The sequence below is a fragment of the Canis lupus genome, chromosome 12 (assembly GCF_011100685.1).
Source record: "Canis lupus familiaris isolate Mischka breed German Shepherd chromosome 12, alternate assembly UU_Cfam_GSD_1.0, whole genome shotgun sequence".
Classification (NCBI taxonomy): Eukaryota; Metazoa; Chordata; class Mammalia; order Carnivora; family Canidae; genus Canis; species Canis lupus.
In genome coordinates this window covers 57,240,375-57,258,978 of record NC_049233.1, presented here as the reverse complement: position 1 = coordinate 57,258,978, position 18,604 = coordinate 57,240,375, and the positions used below count along the sequence as shown (strand labels likewise).

At 39.1% G+C, this 18,604-nt stretch overlaps 1 long non-coding RNA gene across 1 annotated transcript in view; it reads left to right on the top strand.

The window, feature by feature from the left end:
* The window catches only part of LOC106559593, a 51,050-nt gene that overhangs the window by 7,646 nt on the left and 24,800 nt on the right, over nucleotides 1-18,604 (top strand). The window contains exons 2-3 of the long non-coding RNA XR_005367471.1: nucleotides 14,418-14,554; nucleotides 17,552-17,633. This is a non-coding gene — a long non-coding RNA (uncharacterized LOC106559593). The remainder of the gene's footprint in view (nucleotides 1-14,417; nucleotides 14,555-17,551; nucleotides 17,634-18,604) is intronic.

The following is an 18,604-nucleotide window of genomic DNA, read 5'->3' as shown; positions in this document are numbered from 1 at the left end:
ATAGTGTTGGGGTGGAGGAGAGGGACAGGGGAAGAGAGAGAGAGAGAGAGAGAGAAAGAATCTTAAGCAGGCTCCATGCCCAGTGTGGAGCCTGACTCGGGGCTCAGTCTCATGACCCTGACTGAGATCATGACCTGAGCTGAAATCAAGAGTCAGATGCTTCACTGACTGAGCCATCCAGGTGCCCCTCCATCCAAATATTTTTAATGAGAGAAGAGAGTGAATGTGTATCTACTCACAGATACATTTTCTGAGGTCTTGTATGTATTTTTAAAAATGTGTGCGGATTTCAAGTTCAATTTAAAAGGATTATAAGATACTATTTTGCCCTTCTGCATTTCCTAACTGTCTTAGGAAGGCGATCAGTGGTTCTCACGCTGTTGTGTAAATAAGAATCACCTAGAATATTAAAAATGTGAATTCCTGGAGTCTACATTCATCTCCTGCCCCCCCCCCCCAATCTTGATTAAGTGAGTGTAAGGTAGGCCTGGAAATAAGGGCCTCAGGAGACTGATTCTGTTTTGGTGACCCAGGTAGCACACTAAGAGAAATTTGGCTCTAGAAATAGCCTTGAGGTGACTTGTTACCTCACTTTGAGAAGCACATTTCTAAATGTTCTAGGAGTATGCACCATAGAAATGGATAATCCAGTCTCAGCTTTGTTGCCCATCCCTGTACTTCACTAATCCTGTGGTCAATTCATCTGAGCTCCTTCTAGCTTTCTTACAAGACCCACATATCTTTTTTTTAAATTTTATTTATTTATGATAGTCACAGAGAGAGAGAGAGAGAGAGGCAGAGACATAGGCAGAGGGAGAAGCAGGCTCCATGCACCGGGAGCCCGACGTGGGGTCCGATCCCGGGTCTCCAGGATCGCGCCCTGGGCCAAAGGCAGGTGCTAAACCGCCGCGCCACCCAGGGATCCCAAGACCCACATATCTTATCTTTAGTAGGTTCACTAGAGGGATTCTCTTGGCCAGTCCATATGCCTGATTGGTACATCTTCAAATTTTGTTGATTTCTCCTGGCTCTCAAATGCTGCTTCCCTACAAAGAGTCCACCATCCTTCTCCACCCACTCAACGTGCCATGACTTATCTCCTGAGCTCTCTTCACTCCGTGTCTTACTATTTTTATATATACTTTATTCCTCCTGAGACTAGGTTCCAGAGAAGGAGTCCATGTCAGATACACCCCTGAGTCTCCACCATGGTCCTTTGAAAGCAGTAGATGCTCAATAAATATTGGATGACTGGGTGACTCGATGAGAAAAGGCTGATATATAGAGTTGAGAAGAACATAGAAACAGAAGAAACAGCAACTGCTCCTTAGCTCTTGTAATATGATGATCAATTAGAATACGTCCCCTTTTTTTGTATGGTTATTTCTCTTAATTACGTGGAAAGAAAATCCAAAAATCATTAGCAGCTATGCAATGAAAAAAATGGATCTTTGGACCCATAGAATGTACAACACAGAGTGAACTCTAATGTAAACTATGGAATTTAGTTAATAGTTATATATCACCTTTGCAACAAGTATACCACACCGATGTAAAATGTTAACAATAGGGAAAACTAAGCAGGAGGAGTTTGAGGTGACATATAAGTCTGTATTTTCTGGTCAGTTTTTCTGTAAACCTGAAACTACTCCCCAGATAAAGTCTGGCAATTTAAAAAATTTTTAAAATTGGTATTTGGTAATGAGAGGAAAAAAAAAAAAGACACTGAGTAAGGTGAAGTGATAAGAAATTAATCAGTAGAATTCACCCAATGTTTGTGGCATTTTTAGAGTAGGAAAACAAGGCCTGGCTTGCTATGGGTTGGGGACACTCCTTCATGGTTCTTTATACATAAGCTTTCTTTCTTTCTTTTTTTTTTTTTTTAGACATAACATTTCTAAAGAATTTCTAAAGAATTCTTTGAACTCAGCTTTTTTGTTAGTGAAGTAATATTTTCACATTGAGAAACATTTGATAAAACAAAAGTGTCAATAAACAAGCATGAACTTGATAATAAACCCTGCCTAAAAATTCTCCTTGTTACAAATTAGAGTAGAATTGGTAAAGTAGGTGTTTTATAAGGGCAGAGATGGAACAGAGTTGTAGGGAGGATGCATTCTATCAAGGAGTTTAAAGAATACTTGCAGTGGATAAGAAGAATACTATAGCATCAGCCATTTATGGTTTGATATCAAGAGTGATAAGGGACAGAGAGAGAAAGAGAGAGAGAGAGAGAAAGCGAGTAAGCTTTATAGAGCTGGGCTTACACGTATTGAGCAGTTCATTTCAGAAGAAAAAAATAACAATTTTCAATTTACATACGGTGTAAGTATCTAAATGAGTCAATGTAAGAATATCATATTGCAAACTCCTTCAGAACAATATAGTCAGCACAACCTGCAAATTTGAATTGTTTTACCCTTTATCAGGGTTCTCCATCCTTCGTTTAGTGTTATAACAACCGAGGACCTGTCTCTATTTTGTTGCTAAGCCATTTTCATGTACATTAATATATAAAAAATTACATATACTTCATATGCATTTATCCATAAAGACAAAAGAGGTGTTCGCACCTAGTAAGTGTTTTTATTTGGCCTTCTCTTCCTCTGTTGATGTGAAAAACACCATTTGTAGTTTATGAGGGTGCTTTGTACCTCTAGCAGACAAGGTGGTTTGCTCTCAGAGAAAAGTTCTAGATGCAGTTGGCTCCAGCAAAATCTTTTCGGAAACATGTACCACAGCATAGTGAAGTGCAGTGCAGTGCTTCTCAATCTTTAATGTGTAAGCGAACCATCTGGAGATCTTGTCAAAATGCAGATTCTGAATTGGTAGGTGTGGGGAGGAGTCTGAGAGTCTGCACTGCTAGCAAATCTCCTGTGTAGCTGGGGTGCAGAGGAGCTGCCTCTTAGTCATATGATCTGTTCTTCTTTTCTTTTTTCTTCTACACTTTATCGTAAGCTGTGGACACTCCAGAGAGGAAGGAAGTCTGATATTTTTTTTCACTGATTCTTTTAGATGCCCTAAGGATTAATATGTTTTTTGTCTCTTTCCTTCTGTCTACAAGGCAGGTGGGTATAAGAAGTTTGCATGAACACCTCCAAATACCATACATGGATGGTATAGCATGTGGCGGTTGTAAAAGAAATTGTATGGAGTCAGATAATAAATGCAATCATCAGGGAAAAGGCTTCTTTCCTTTCTCCAAAAGGCAGATTAAGGGCAGCCAAACTGGTGTTTGGCTATTTTACACAGCAAAAGAAGTATTCTTTATAATCAGGTTTTTTTTTTTTTTTTTTAAAGGTAAAGTGACGATGACTTGGCAATTAAAAATAGACATTTCCCTGAGTTTAGAGATGATTTCTCAGTGGCCTTTTCCCAGGGAAACTTCTGCCCTCTGCAAATTTTCACACGGTTTCATGACTAAGCTCTATACAGACAATACGGAACACCTCATCCCGGATTTCTTGGGTAAATATATTTAGCATAAACAGACTGATCAATGAACTCACAAAGACTGTCTGCAGCTCCAAATTTTCCTGCCAGATGAATGCTTTAACCTGCAGAAGGCACTTTGCAAAGCCGCTGAAGTCAGGGAAGGGGAGGGGTGGGCAGAGTGAGAATAATGGCAAGGAAGAGACAGCTTCAGCTGAGGGAATTCACTCCAGAGGAGGAAAATGTGTTCTGCTCCCCAACCTTGCAGGTAGCATGTTTGGCTGCCACAGGAGCACATTATTTGTTCTTTTTCCCTGACACTGAACTAAAGAATGCATTGTGGGAAAACCCATCGTGACATATGACACAGTGCAAAGGAAGATCACAGCGTGAGGCAGCATCAAGGGGTTGACATGGCCTTGATGCACTCGGGCACAGCACGGGGTCGCCGGGATGAGTGGCTCTTCCAACGGAAGCCCGGGTGCAATTTGCACAATTCTCCTGAGAGCTCCCGGTGAAGCCCCAAGCCCCTGTAAACTGGGCCAAAGAGGAGAGCAAAGACCCTGCCCCCCGCCTGGAGACACACAAAGGGAGGCATTTCAAAAGGAGCTTAGTTAAAAGGAGGAAAAATTATACACAAATATTAGAGGAAAATTGGAATGGATTAAAAAAAAAAGAATCTAACAGTAAGAAGGAGAGCAAAGGGGATGGGAAGAAGATGGAAAGTACAGGGAAATGGCAGGCAAAGCACATATCAAAGTGATGTGTTAAACTTTCTTCTTTTTCTTCTTCTTTTATTTTTGAGAGAAAGACTCTTGGGAAAGCTACAAGTGAACCTGATTTGTTTTGGTTAAAGAGTCTTCCCTCCCCTCACTCTCTCCTGAGTTTGCAGTGTTGTCTGTGTCCAGATGGAAGTTTGCACGGGGGAAAGAAAGGGAAACCCTTGCAAACCCAGTCAGGCAGGCCTGCTTCCTCTTCTGTTCTCCCAGCAAAAGACCCTCTGCTCCTTCTCCCTTGTTGCTCCTGCTTGTCATAATATGCCACTTTTTGTTCATCAGATTTACATTTCAAAATTTCTGTATTGCTGCCATACATTAATTATTAATCTTCCCCCAGCCCCTTCTGTAGAAGTGTTTTAAATTTTGATTTTGCTATCCATTCTGAGGAGAATGAGCTTTAATCACGACCCCTTTCTACCGGGTATTTTCGTTTTCTTATCCTATGAAGAATTTACTGTCTTGCTAGATAAGTAGTAGGTACTTAGAAAAACCTCATGGATTTCTTTAATTGATTTTTTTTAATTAATTTTTTTAAAGGCTGGGAGTGGAGCCCATCGCGGGGCCAGAACTCAGGACCCTGCCATCAAGCTGAGCCCAAGAGTCGGAAGCTCAAAGACTGAGCCACCCAGGCACTCTCCTTGTGGATTTTTTTTTTTAAAGCAGCCTAAAAATGCTTGAGATTGAGTATAACCATTGTTTTCCAGAATCTTTGAAAGCTCTTTTGAACATTTCCAGGTTATTTTGCACATGAGGATTTTACTAAGGTCTAATTAGGGTGAAGGTAGTAAAAAATTAACTGATTTTGTTTTAACCAGCTGCTTACTGTTCAAGCTACCACAAACCGTCAGACCAACTATGTGGCCCTTTGATGGGGTCCTCGACCTCTGCTTGTAACCCTAGAGGTTGTCTTCGTGTTGCTTATTACTTTCATTTCACATTTAATCTAAGGAAGCAGACCAAACTTCCATTTCAAGTTATCTTTCAATATGACTTCTTGATAGTTATGATTTTTTTGGTAACCTTTGACTCTAAGATCGGCTTACTAGGCTATAATTGCTATTCTTAATATTTTGGGAGGATTGTTTACCTCTTAGAGTTTTATAAAAGCTATAAAGGTGAAGTATGTATATGTCAGCAAAATATATGTGTGTGTGTATATACACATATAGTTTTCTATAATATTTTTTCTTTTTTTAAGATTTTTAAAAATATATATTTATTTATTTATTCATGAGAGACACACAGAGAGAGGCAGAGACACAGGCAGAGAGGGAAGCAGGCTCCATGCAGGGAGCCCGACGTGGAACTCGATCCCAGGTCTCCAGGATCACGCCCTGAGCTGAAGGCAGGCGCTAAACTGCTGAGCCACCTTGGCTGCCCTATAATATTATTTCAACAGGTCGTTAGGGCCCTGAAAGATTATGCACAAAACCTTTAAGGTTCTTCGGCCTTAGATCAAGAATTCATGATCTGACATTTCCTGAGTTTTACTGCCCAACTTTCTGACCTCTACTCACCATGAATCCCAACGGGAGGCTGGGTTGTATTTAGTATCATATATAAATGGTCCTAACATTATGTCTGTGTCAGTTGCATGGTTTAGTGGTTGTGTAGGATTTTGGTTATCAGTGTTGTTGGTCTCTGGTGTTGCAGCTGGAGTTACTTGGTGCTATATTCTACTTGTGGTCCTCTTGATGTGGCTTTTGCTTTTGAGTGATGTTTTTGATGTTGCAAAATAACGGTTGAAGGATCGTGGCTCATGGAGGAACAGCCATGTGACAGGAGGCAGGTGAGATGGCTTTAGGGTTCTTGGTATGCTATAACTGTGTGACTCTGGGCAAGTTACCTCATTTTTCTGGGCTTTAGTTTCCTAACAATAGTTACCAATTATGGAGTACATGGTTTGTGTTGGCTAAATGGTTTACGTGTATTATGTTTCATACTCACAAGGACCATAAGAGACAACTTTTGTTAGCCTCAGTTGAGAGTTGAGAAAACAGAGGTTTGGAAAGGTGGAAAGGGCAGAGCCTAGATTTGAACCAAAAAGTCCATTGGAAGAGTCCAAGCCTACTGACTTTTGTACTCTCTGCTTTGCACTCAGCTTACTGTGTAAAATGAGGCACTGGGAGTAAACCAGTTCAGATGTTGTGCAGTTCTAAAAGAGGCCACTGGGAACCATATTAACTAGTATATATTCTAGTCCTTTTTAAAAAAAAAATTATTTATTTATTTATTTATTTATTTATTTATTTATTTATTTATTCATTCATTTGAGAGAGAGGGAGCTTGAGCTCAGGAGCGAGCGCACCAGCACGGGTTGGGGAGGGGCTGAGGGACAAGCAGACTCCTCACTGAGCATGGAGCCTGATGCAAGGCTGGATCCTATGACCCTGAGATCCAGACCTGAGCTGAAATCAAGAATTGGCTACTTAACCAATCGAGCCACCTAGGTGCCCCTCTAATCCTTAAAAAAATTTTTTATAAACAGCTTTATTAAAGGTATAACTGGCAAACAATAAACTGCTTATATTAAAGCTGTATCTTTTGTTGAGTTTTAACCTACATATCCATCTGTGAAATTTTCATCACAATCAAGATAAGGAACATATTCACTACTCCCTAAAGTTACCCTTGGTAATCTCTCTTTCCCAAACTTCCCTGCACTTCCTCCACAGGCAATCACTAATCTGTCTTCTGTCATTATAGATTAGTTTCCATTTTCTAGAATTTTTAAAAAATAAATACAAGTCTCTTGTGATTTAGTATTCATTTCCCCAGTGAGTAGTGATGCTCAGCATATTTTTTGTGCTTATTTGCCATTGTGTATTTTCCTTGGTGAAATGTCTGTTTGAATCTTTTGCCTAATTTTTTAATTGAATTGTTTCTTTAATTTTGAAAGATCTTTACATTTCTGGATATAAGTCCTCTATTAGCTCTATGATTTGAAAATATTTTATCCCAGTCTGGGTCTTAGATTCTTTTGTAGAGCAATGTTTTAAACTTTGATGAAATCTATTTATCAATTTATTCTTTTATGGGTCATGTTATAGTTATACCTAAGAACTCTCTAGTTAACCCAACTATAAAAGTTTTCTTCTAGGAGTTTTATCATTTTAGTTTTTACATTTAGGTCAATGATCCATTTTGAGTCAGTTTTTGTGTACGATGTAAGGTATGGATCAGATTTAGTTCTTTTTGCATATGGATATCAAATCTTTCCAACAATATTTGTCGAAGAGTCTATAATTTCTTTACTGAAATACCTTTATACACACTGTCAAAAAAATCAGTGGTATATAAATATGTAATGGTCTATTTCTGGAGTCTCTTATTTCACTAATCTATTTTTGTATTTTTAAACACATTGTCTTAAATATAGGAGCTATAAAACAAATTTTGAGATGAAGTAGTGTTGTCTCAATTGTTAAAAATAATAATAATAAATAAATAAGGAGAAATTATACCAACCTACATAAACTCTTCCAGAATATTGTAGAGGAGCAAATATTTCCCAACTTTTTCTTATTCAAGTTGTTTTGGCTATTTTTTAAGTCCATGGAATTTCCATATGAATTTTATAACCATTTCATCAATTTCTATAAAAATGCATGCTGAGATTTTGATTGGGAATGTATTGAATTCTTAGATCAATTTGGAAAAAATTGACTTAACAGTATTCCAACTCATGAACATGGTCTGTCTCTGCATTTATTTAGCCATTCCTTCCTTACTTTTTCTCAGCAATGTTTCATGTTTCATAATTTTAGTATGTAAAGTGTCACACATCTTTTGTGAAGTTTATCTTTATTTTCAAGCAATTTTTACTATTGTGTTACTGATTTTTAATTTTGATTTCTGATTGTTTAATACTAGTGTATAGAAACAATTGATTTTTCTATATTGATCTTGTATCTACAACCTTGCTAAACCCACTTATTAGTATTTATGTGTGTGTTTTTTTGGAAATTCCATAGCTTATTTAGACATCTCTTATGTAGGCAGTCATGCTGTATATGAATAAAGATGGTTTTATGACTTCCTTTTCAATATCATGTATTTATTTCTTTTTTCTTACTTTATTGCACTGGGTGGACTCCACTAAAATTTTGAACACAAATGGTTAAGATCAAAGTTTTTCCTTGTTTCTGGCCTTAGGGGTTAGATCATTAAGTCTTTCATCATGGAGTATGATATTGCTGCAGGCTTTTTAAATATATGCTTTTTATCAGATTAAGAGAGTCTTTCAATAGATTTCTAGTTTGTTCTGAGTTTCTATAAAAAACTATATAGTGAGAGTTTTCAAATACCTCTTCTGTTGTTTTCTAATATTAAAAAACCTTTTCTGTGGGGCGCCTTGGTGGCTCAGTTGGTTGAGCATCCAACCTTTGATTTCACCTCAGGTCATGACCTCGGGGTCCTGGGATTGAGCCCCTAGTCTGGCTCCCCCTCAGTGGGGAGTCTGCTTGTCTCCCTCTGCCCTTCCCCACTCTCTAAAATAAATAAGCCCTTAAAAATCTTTATTGTTTTATAATATTAAAATGAAAGCCACTAAAAATAAGACTATTTTAAATAATATTAGTGTTATGTTTTGTTTTTTAATTGCATTAATTGTTGATTTTTTAAAAAATATTTTACTTATTTATTCATGAGAGACAGAGAGAGATAGGCAGAGACATAGGCAGAGGGAGAAGCAGGCTCCCTGCAGGAACTCAATCCCAGGATCCTGGGACCACACACTGAGCTGAAGGCAGATGCTCAACCACTGAGTCACCCAATAATTTAACAATTGTTGATAGTTAAAGCAACCTGCATCCTAAGGAGAATTCCTTCTTGGTCATGAGGTATACGTTTTTTGTATATTGTTGGATTTGTTAAAATTTTGTTTAGAATTTTCGAATCGATGTTCATAAGGGATATTATTCTGTAGTTTGTTTTTTTATTGTGATATTTTTGGTTTTGTTGTCAGGGTATTAATGCTGGCTTTATAGAATGAGGAAGTATTTGCTGCACTGCTCCTTGTTAATATTCTGGAAGAATTTGTGTAGATTTGGTATAATTTCTCTTTATTTTGCCTATTAGTTTTAAAAATTGAGATATAATTGGCACATAGCGTGGTGTAAGTTTAAAGTGTCCAACGTATTGATTTGAAATATTTATATATTGTCATTTGATTCCCACCATTACATTAACCAATACCTCTATCACATCATGGTGACATTTAGAATACAGTCTCTTGACAACTTTGAAGTATATAAGATGGGATTGTTGACTATTATCACAGTGTTGTGTTTGAGGTCTCCGGAACTTATTCTCCTTCTAAGTGCAAGTTTATATTCTTTGACCAATATTTCCCGAACACCCTTCTCCCCTGACACACACCTAGTCACTATTCTATGCTCTGTTTCTGTGAGTTCAGCTTTTTTAGATTCCCACATTCAAGTGATATCATGTATTATTTTTCTTCCTTTGTATGGCTTATCTCACTTAGCATGATATCCTCAGCGGCCATGCACGTTGTGGCAAATGGCAGAATTTCTTTCTTTTCATGGCTGAATAATATTCCCTTGTATATATATACACCATATCTTCTTTATCCATGCATCCATTTATGAACACTTCCAAGGTTTCCAGATCTTGGTCAATGTCACTATTTTTGAGTAATTTGCTTATCATACGTTTTGGTGAAATTGTTTTTATGTTTCTTGTGCTTGGGGGTTCTGTGAGTTGCCTTGATCTGTGGGCTTATAATTTTCATCAGTTTCAGAAAAAATTTGGCCATTATTTCTTTAAAATTTTTTTGTGCTCTCTTTCAATTATACTATGTATATAGTGCTCTGCTCATTATTTTTGCCCTCTTCATTTCATTTTGGATAGTTTTAATTATTATTTTTTCAAATTCATATATCTTTTCTTCTGTAAGGTCTAATCCAGCTAATACTACTCCCAGTGCATTTTTTATTGAACACATAGTAGTTTTTATTTTCTCTGAGTTCAACTTAAATATTTTCATTTCTAATGTCTTTGTATATTAATCCTAATATCTATCAGATTTATTGATTTATAGGCCATATTTTTCTGTTTCTTGGCATAACTGCTGATTTTTGATTCAGTGTACAATCTTGCAAATTTAAACTTATTCAGTGCTAGATATTTTTCCATTCCCGAAAATAGTCTTATGTATATCTGGGATGCAGTTATATTATGTGGAAGTAGTTTGATCCTTTTGAATTTTGCTTTTTTTCTTTTTCATTTTATTAGATGGGTCTGGAGTAGTGTTCACTGCAGGTCTAATCATTCTCTACTACTGAGGTAAGACCTCTACCAAATATATACTCTCCCAAACACACTGTGAGCTGTAAGGTTTTCCAGGCTGGCTGTGGGAACAGGCATTATTCCTAGCCCTGTATGAGCTTTGGGCACTATTAACTCTAGTTGTTTCATGTCACTCTTTCCTAGACAGCATGTAGTTTGCTCATATACATTCATGGACAAGAACTCAGCTGAATATTCAAGGGGAGCCCCCTGCCCATCTCAGAAGCTCTCACTCTGCTTTGATTCAGAGGTTGTAATTACACAGGAAAGTGGGACTTGAAGGATAGGTATGCTCTCTGAGGGTTGAGAGGGTACTACAGAACATCCAGGCAGGAGAATTCTCAGAAGACAGGAATGTAGAGGCCTAATTGAACCACCTAAATGAAATTCTTGAGGAGGTAGTGAGAAGACTCATTCAGTTTAAACTGAAATTTCTTGTGTGAAAGAATACAGTCCTTTTGGAAAGGTGGGCCAATGCCTCTTTTAAGGACATTTAGTCTAAAGCCATGAAGGTGGAGGTCAAGTTTAACACTTTAACTACTATATCTCAAGGGCCTAAGTGTGCTGAAGAGTGCTAGATAGTGGCTAGACACTGAAACCTGTGTTTCTGTCCCAAGGAGCTCATCTCTCCTAAGGAGTATGGGTGCCATAGGTGGAGCAAAACCCAGATTCAGGAGTTTTTCCTCTATTTCTTAGAGTCTAAGGATCTAATGACCGACTTTGCAAAAGGCCTGATCAAATGAAAGCCATGTTTAGCGAGAATCTGGTGGTTGTGTGTTATGTGTACAAGGCGTGAAAGATCCTGGGAAAACCCACAAGAAGTTTTCACAATTGGATGCGAAAGGCTTAGATGGAGGCAGAGGGATTGAGCAAGGAAGGGACGATATGGAAAAAAAATTGTTGGCGTTCAGAAACCAGCTTGTTATGCGAGGTAGGGGCAGGAGGCAGCCCAGGATGACTTGAAGGCTTTGAGGAGGCTTGATTGATAGAAGGCTGGTACCAGGAATAGAAGTAGGGATGACAGAAGAGGAACTTGTTTCAGAGTGAAAATGACAAATTTATTTTTAGGTGTTTGAATTTTGAGGTGACAGTGGGATACCAAAGTAGATATGTACAGCTTTTGGTTGAAAATATAGGACCATAAGGGGAGGTCAGGGCTCTGGATATAGATTTTGGGGAGGGGTCACCTGATAAGATTATAGTTCAGTTCCTTCACCTGTTTATTTGTTTACCAAGTGATTGGCATCAGCAGTTTGCCAGATGCTGAGCCTGGAATTGGGATGCAAAGACACAGAAGTGTGGTCTCTGTCCTTGAAGAGCAGGTAGGGAGATCATGCAATGCAGTTTGCTAAGGGCTAAAAGACTCATGTCTGTGGTAGGATGTCAGCAAGTAGGATGACAGTCAACTCAGAGTAGGGGTGCTGGGAGAGCCTCCTGGAGGTGGTGTCACCTGAACTGTGTCTTAGAACAAGTAGAGGTTAATCAGGAAGAGAAAGAGGTAAAGGGTATGAAAGATCAAGGAAACAGCATGTGAAAATATTATATGGGGGGCAAAAGGGAGCATGGACTCCCTTTTGAGAGTCCGGTTGGAGATAATGGATACATGTGAGGGAGATCTGGTTGGCATAATGGATACATGTGAGGGAGAAGAAAAGGTAAACTGGGAGAGGTGGGCAGAGGTTAAGCAAAGGAGGGCCTTGCAAGGCTCTTGGTGACTTTGAGCTGCTCCGTAGAACATCCAAATGGGCTGCCCAAAAGCACCGGACTCCATCCTATGGGTTATGGGTTTCTCTGACTAATTTAAGCTTGGATGCAACGTGATAAAATTAACAATTTCTGCAGCTGGAGGACATTATGTGAGGTGAAACAAGCCAGATACAGAAAGGAAAAAACCTGCATGACTTTACTTATCTGTGGACTCTGACAAAAAGTCAAATACACAGAAGTAGAGTAGACCAATGACTACAGGGTGGAGAGGTGGGGAAGATGGGGAGATACTGGGTACAAAGTTGCAGTTGTGTAGGATAAATAAATCTAGAGATTTAATGTACAAAATGATGACTATAGTTAATGATACTCTATTGAATAGTGGAAATATGCTAGGACGGTAGATTTCAGGTGCTCTCATGTGAGGAGAAGAGCTGTTAATCAGTTTGACTGTAATAACCATTTCACTATATTTGTGTATCAAATAATCAGGTTGTGTGTCTTAAATATATACAATTCTTATTTTAAAAATGAAAGGACTAGAAAGACTGCTCCGGCAGCAGTGTGATGAATCGAGTGGAAGGAGAAAAGGCTGAAATAAAGGCCTTTGGTGATATTACTATTTTAGTTTTGAAGGGGACATGAAGAGGGCCCATTTTAAGACAGTGTCAGTGGGAAACGGGGACAAAGGGATACTCAAAAAAGATCGAAGAGGTATAATAGGCAGGTTTTCATAACAGATTGGGGAGAAGAGTTTTGAATATGGGGTTTATCAGCCTGCAAGAGATATTTGAGGCATTTGAGAGGAAGCACTGCACCACAGAGTGTAGTGAAGAAAAAAGAAGAGTCTAGGTTGAAACCTCAGATACCCCCAAATCCCGGGATTCCTATGACTTGATGGGTTTTCTGAGGAAGAAGGAATGAAGAAAGGTCTGAAGATAGAAGAAGGAAGCTAGATGAATATCACCGGTTATGGGGACAGAAAGAGGAGGGGGAATTAGCAGAGGAAAGGGGAGAGAGGGGGTGAGGATGGTGTAACGTCAGAAGCTCAGTGAGAGTCTCAGGAGAGAAAGCGTGGTCAGGAGAGCCGTCAGGGGATGTAGGAGCCCTTTCTGGATGTTAGGAGGTCCCGGGTGACCTCAGGCAAAGCTGTTTCAGTAGAATGGTGAGGGAATACGTCAAATTAACTCCAAGTGGAACTGAGGAGATTTTGAGGAAGTGGATTTGGTAAGTGTAGATGACACCAGTTCCTGGAGATGCTAGGCCTCCAGCCTACCTCGTCATCTGAATTATAGCAGAATCTCACATTTTAAATTTAGTTCCGATAGTCTGTGAGAAATAGGCAAAATCTGAAATAGAACCAATTATGAGGACTCCAGTAGAAGATGAGCATAATGGTGTTTCCCGAAGTAGGTGTCTTCTGCAGTATTAAGCACATATGCCGAAACGTTTTTATGGGAAATAATCACAACAAGTAAGAATAAACTTCTTTGGGGAACTGAATATAAGTTTAACTCGGACTTTGCATCAGCAGCCTTATTTTCTGAACTATTGGTGGTCCACTGCTCCTGGTTTTTTTTTAATACTACATTTTAGCTTCTCGTCGCCTTTCCAACAGAGACTTTCCTAAACTGAAGAAAAAAAAAAAAAAACCCTTCTGTGCTCTTTATCACTTTAGTTTATTTCCTGACTTGTTGGAAAGCCTGTTCCTTCTGTGTGAAGCAGCAGATGGCAGAGTCCCAGACTGGAGAGAGGCAGGTGGGGTGGGTGGCCATGTGGTGTCAAGGCTGTGCCCCCGGTTTGTAGCTGGGGGGACCTGCCAGCCATCCAGACTGTGCCAGCCCGAACACCTGAGGAAAAACTCTCTCTGTCCACCTTTAGGTCCAAGAAGTTTCTGCTCTGACATCTACTGTCATGTAGAAAATTGTTTTTTTTTTTTTTCACTCTTCTTTCTTTCTTCCAATCTTATATTCTGAGATTTGCAGTGATATGAATTCACTGATGATATCGATGATAACAAAATTATGTACATGGACCATTTTGTAATTTAAAGTAGTCTCTGATGTTACTTGATCTCATTTGGTCTTCAAATAAAAGATAACCTGTCAAGAAATCACTCCGTGTTGCATAACAAGTGGAAAATACGTTTTTTTAAAGCTATTGTTTTTTTTTTTTTTTTTTATCAAGACAATTCAGTAAGAAATATCTGACCAAGATGCATCATCTGATGCTGGGGCTGGAGATGAGAAAAGATACAGCACAAATTTTTACCCTGCAAACTCATGAGAAATTATTCTGGAAAAGTCAAGGCTTCGTGGCAAAAGGTAAACACACCGTTGACTGCTCTGAAGGCATTTTTTTTTTCCTGAAGGCATTTTTTATACTGTAAAAATATTTAAGAATTTAGACAAGGACAGGGGAAAAAAAGCAAATATTTCAAAACTTAATTTTTCTCACTCTGGTTTTTGGTTTAGAATTTAATTTTTTAGTGGTGGTGACAAGTTTAGATATTCACTCTTTCTCAGTCCTTCTTATAATCGGGACTAAATTTTCATACCTAAAATAAATTGGGATATATGTCTGGCAAGTTCAGACATCTACAGGAGTTGTGGAGCAGCTATTGGAAAGCACATTTGGAACACGATTTAAGTGGAGTGTATGGTTGGGGAACCCAGTTTTTCTTCTTGGACAAAATAAGCATAATGGGAACTGGGGTCTTGCTGGTGCTCTTAGTGAAAGGGCATTCTACTAACGGGGTAGAATGGCTTAAAGGATGGTGCTAAATTAGAAAAATTAGATCAAGGGACACCTGGGTGGCTCAGTGGTTGAACGTCTGCCTTTGGCTCAGGTTGTGATCCTGGGGTCCTGGGATTGAGTTCTGCGTCAGGCTCTCCACATGGAGCCTGCTTCTCCCTCTGTTTGTGTCCCTGCCTCTTTCTCTCTATGTCTCTTATGAATAAATAAATAAAATCCTTAAAAAATATTAGAATCAATGCATTATGACCCTTAAGAAGGAGAAAAGCAGCTGAACCAAAAGGTAAGATGCATTGGTGGATGATGCTTTTTTCTATCATCAAAATATCATCTATCTTTCTTAAAAAATCATCAGATCATTAGCTTGTCACTGTGATAATTTTAACCTCTACCCAACTGCAATGAATCTATGTTAAACAGATGTATTATTTCCTGTTTGTTTGTTTTCTTCTTTTTTGGTATTCCAAGTGTAGTCACAATTTGCTAATAGTTTAATGAGAATACCAAATTCGAATCCAACTTTACTGCTTTTCTGGTATAGATATCTTTGCCATTTTTTCCTCCAGATTTACAAAAATATAAATGAGTTGTTTTTGACGCAGATTACAAACATACATAATATTCCTGGAATGTGTTTCAGTCTCTAGTTTATGTGCTCTTATAATTAACTAGATATCTTCAAAAGAACGAATTCTAGTTCAGGGCTCAAATTAAGAGCAAGTAACTATAAACAGAGTGCTCGATTCATAAAAATAAACAGCACATATGGGCTTCTGCTGCAGATGTTATACCCTGGAGTGTGCCCTGATTTCCTTCTAGCTAAGTAAGAATAGCAAAATCACATAGATGTGTAGTAATATGTGAGTGTCGGTTACATTAGAATGCACTCCATATATAAAAAAGACAAGAGCGTTTGTAAGTAGACTTTTCTAACCACTGAAACTACAAAATGTTGGTCATATTACCTTTGGCTTTATAGAGAGCATCTCCCCCTAACCTGGCTGGCTCCCTTTCTCTCCCACCACTCAGTCCTCAGGGAGTTCTGTGCTTGTGCAGAGCACACACACTTGTATAAGCCTTTTTGGGCAGGAAAGATAAAAAACAAAACAAAACAAAACAAAACAAAAAAAACACAACATTTTATTGAATACCTAATTTGTGTTACTTTCTTTTTGCCTACATTCAATTACTGTTTACATTTTAAGAAACTCCTGGAAGCCCCAATATTTGCACCATTTCTAATATAGGCAGCTTTGCTTTTTCCAGATCTCAGTGACTAATTTGCAAAATTAATTTAATCCATACGATAGCCCTTCCTTCTGCAGACCCCCATTGAATGCCCACTCTGTCTGTGCTTGATGAGTATCATTACCTTTATTGTTCCAGAGGAGCAGAGCCCGAGAGACTGGTTGTTGTGCTTGGCAGCCCAGTGAAGATTTAAATCCAGGTCCGTCTTACACCCAAGCCTAATCTCTTCGCTGAGCACAAACGATGGGATAACCATATATACTGGGCAAGCTGTCCCGGCGGCACCACTGCTGTCCTCTCCTCCCATACTCCACCAGAAAGCAGAGGGTAAAAGGAGATCACGGGGAGTACAGTGATGCAGGGGGTCTGATCACAGACACTCTCTCTAATGTATGAAAGCCTCATAGACCTAATTCTCCATAGAAGTAGTCACACTTTAAAAAAGGAACTCTGTTAGCAATAAATGTGGGAGCTGGGGGGATACCTTTATCCTTTAAAAGAAGGTTTTTTTTGAAAAAGGTTTCTTTGACCATTAGGGCCACGGGAGGATGGAAATGGACTCCTTCACTGTGGGTGCATGGGTCTAGATTCAGTGAGCACCCCGAGAACATCACAAACAGTCAGAGGCCCCGTAACGCACATCTAGCACTGGCCCTGGTACACACACTCTCAACATTTTTAGATAGTTCAGTTTGGCTGACGATTTGGTAGCTAGAGCCTACTGAATTTATTAAACATTGGACATTTTCCTACTTTAAAAAATTCTTGAAATAATTTACAGGTTAAACTTGGTATGATGTTTCAAAGGGCTAAAATCTACTCTCTGAAGGAAGGAGAAGACTTTAGGGGTTTCAGGCATTGCATAGACTCTGGTTTCTTTCTGTCTTTTTTTTTTTTTTTTTTAAGATTTTTATTTATTTATTCATGAGAAACACAGAGCGAGAGGCAGAGACACAGGCAAAGGGAGAAGCAGGCTCCATGCAGGGAACCTGATGAGGGATTCGATCCTGGGACTCCAGAATCATGCCCTTGGCTGGAGGCAGGTGCTAAACCGCTGAGCCACCCAGGGATCCCCCTAGACTCTGGTTTCTAGAAGCAAAGGCAAACAAAGACATTGGTTTATAGAAATCTCGCTTTCTGACAACTCCCAATATGCACATTTATTCACAGAGATAATTAGTATGTGAAAAATATCTTCTTTTTTACAATTAGATTTAAGCAAGAATTTATGGAGTCCTGTGTGTAGAGCACACTACAAAGGTGCTGTTTAGAAATAGAATATTTAATCAGATCCTCCTAAATTTCTTTCCTCCTTGCAGATCTCCTTTTTCAACCTGCTTTGTAAAAGACACCTGGAGGATTTACAACTTGACTTTCTATGAGGGCAGAAGGCGTAACATGGTGAGTGACTTCCAGTTATCAGCTGCCTCAAATGAACATCTTTCATTCCATCCCTGATGATAATGCCTTCAACAAGCAATCTCAAGTGAGGGTGCAAATGAGAGTTTATAAACTCTGGATTGAGAAAACCTGGGGTATCATGAACTCTCCCTATTGCTCTGTTTTCTCAGATTCTTTGACTTACTTTTTGATATTTTGATATATGCTCTTTCTCAGGCTACTGGTTTAGACATTGGCTAAAGAAAATAAGGGTCACACCAGTAAGGCAACTTACTATTTTATAGTAACTGTCCCCTTTGGACTTTTTGTGTCCCTTGTCATAGAGGAGTTCCATAGGGCTCTTTCTTAGTATTCAGTGTGGAACTTGATATACTGTGAATTCTCTGGGGGGTTGAAAGGAGACCTTGGGGAAAACAGGTTTCTTCTGAGTCCAAGTTGGGTCTGGGGACTGGTTTTGATGAAAGACAAATGCTTTACTTAGCCTTTTCTGTGTGATAAGCCATCCCCAAACTTAGTAGCTTGAAACAATGATTTATTATTACCTCTCATGGTTCTTTGGACCAACTGCAGTCAGTGTTTCATATAAGAAGAGTTGGACAGAGGCTGGGCCTGAGTCACCTGAAGGCTTTGGATGTCCAAGGTGGCATCTTCACTTACATGCCTGGCACCTCTGCTGGGAGGGCTGGAACAGCTAGGACTGGCTGGGCATGTCTCTCTCACCGTGGAGCTTCTCTATTTGGGTAGCTTGTGGTGATCTGAGGAGTCCACTTTCTTACCAAGTGGCTGGCCTTTCTCAGAGTAAGAATTCCAAAGGACCCAGATGAAGCAGCATATCATTTTATGACCTGGTCCCTGAAGCCATGTGGCATAACTTCTGCTGCATTCTACTGGCCAAAATGAGCCACAGTGGCCATTCCAGATTCAAGGTGACGGGATTTACAGAGTATACATGGCAGGATGCACAGACCACT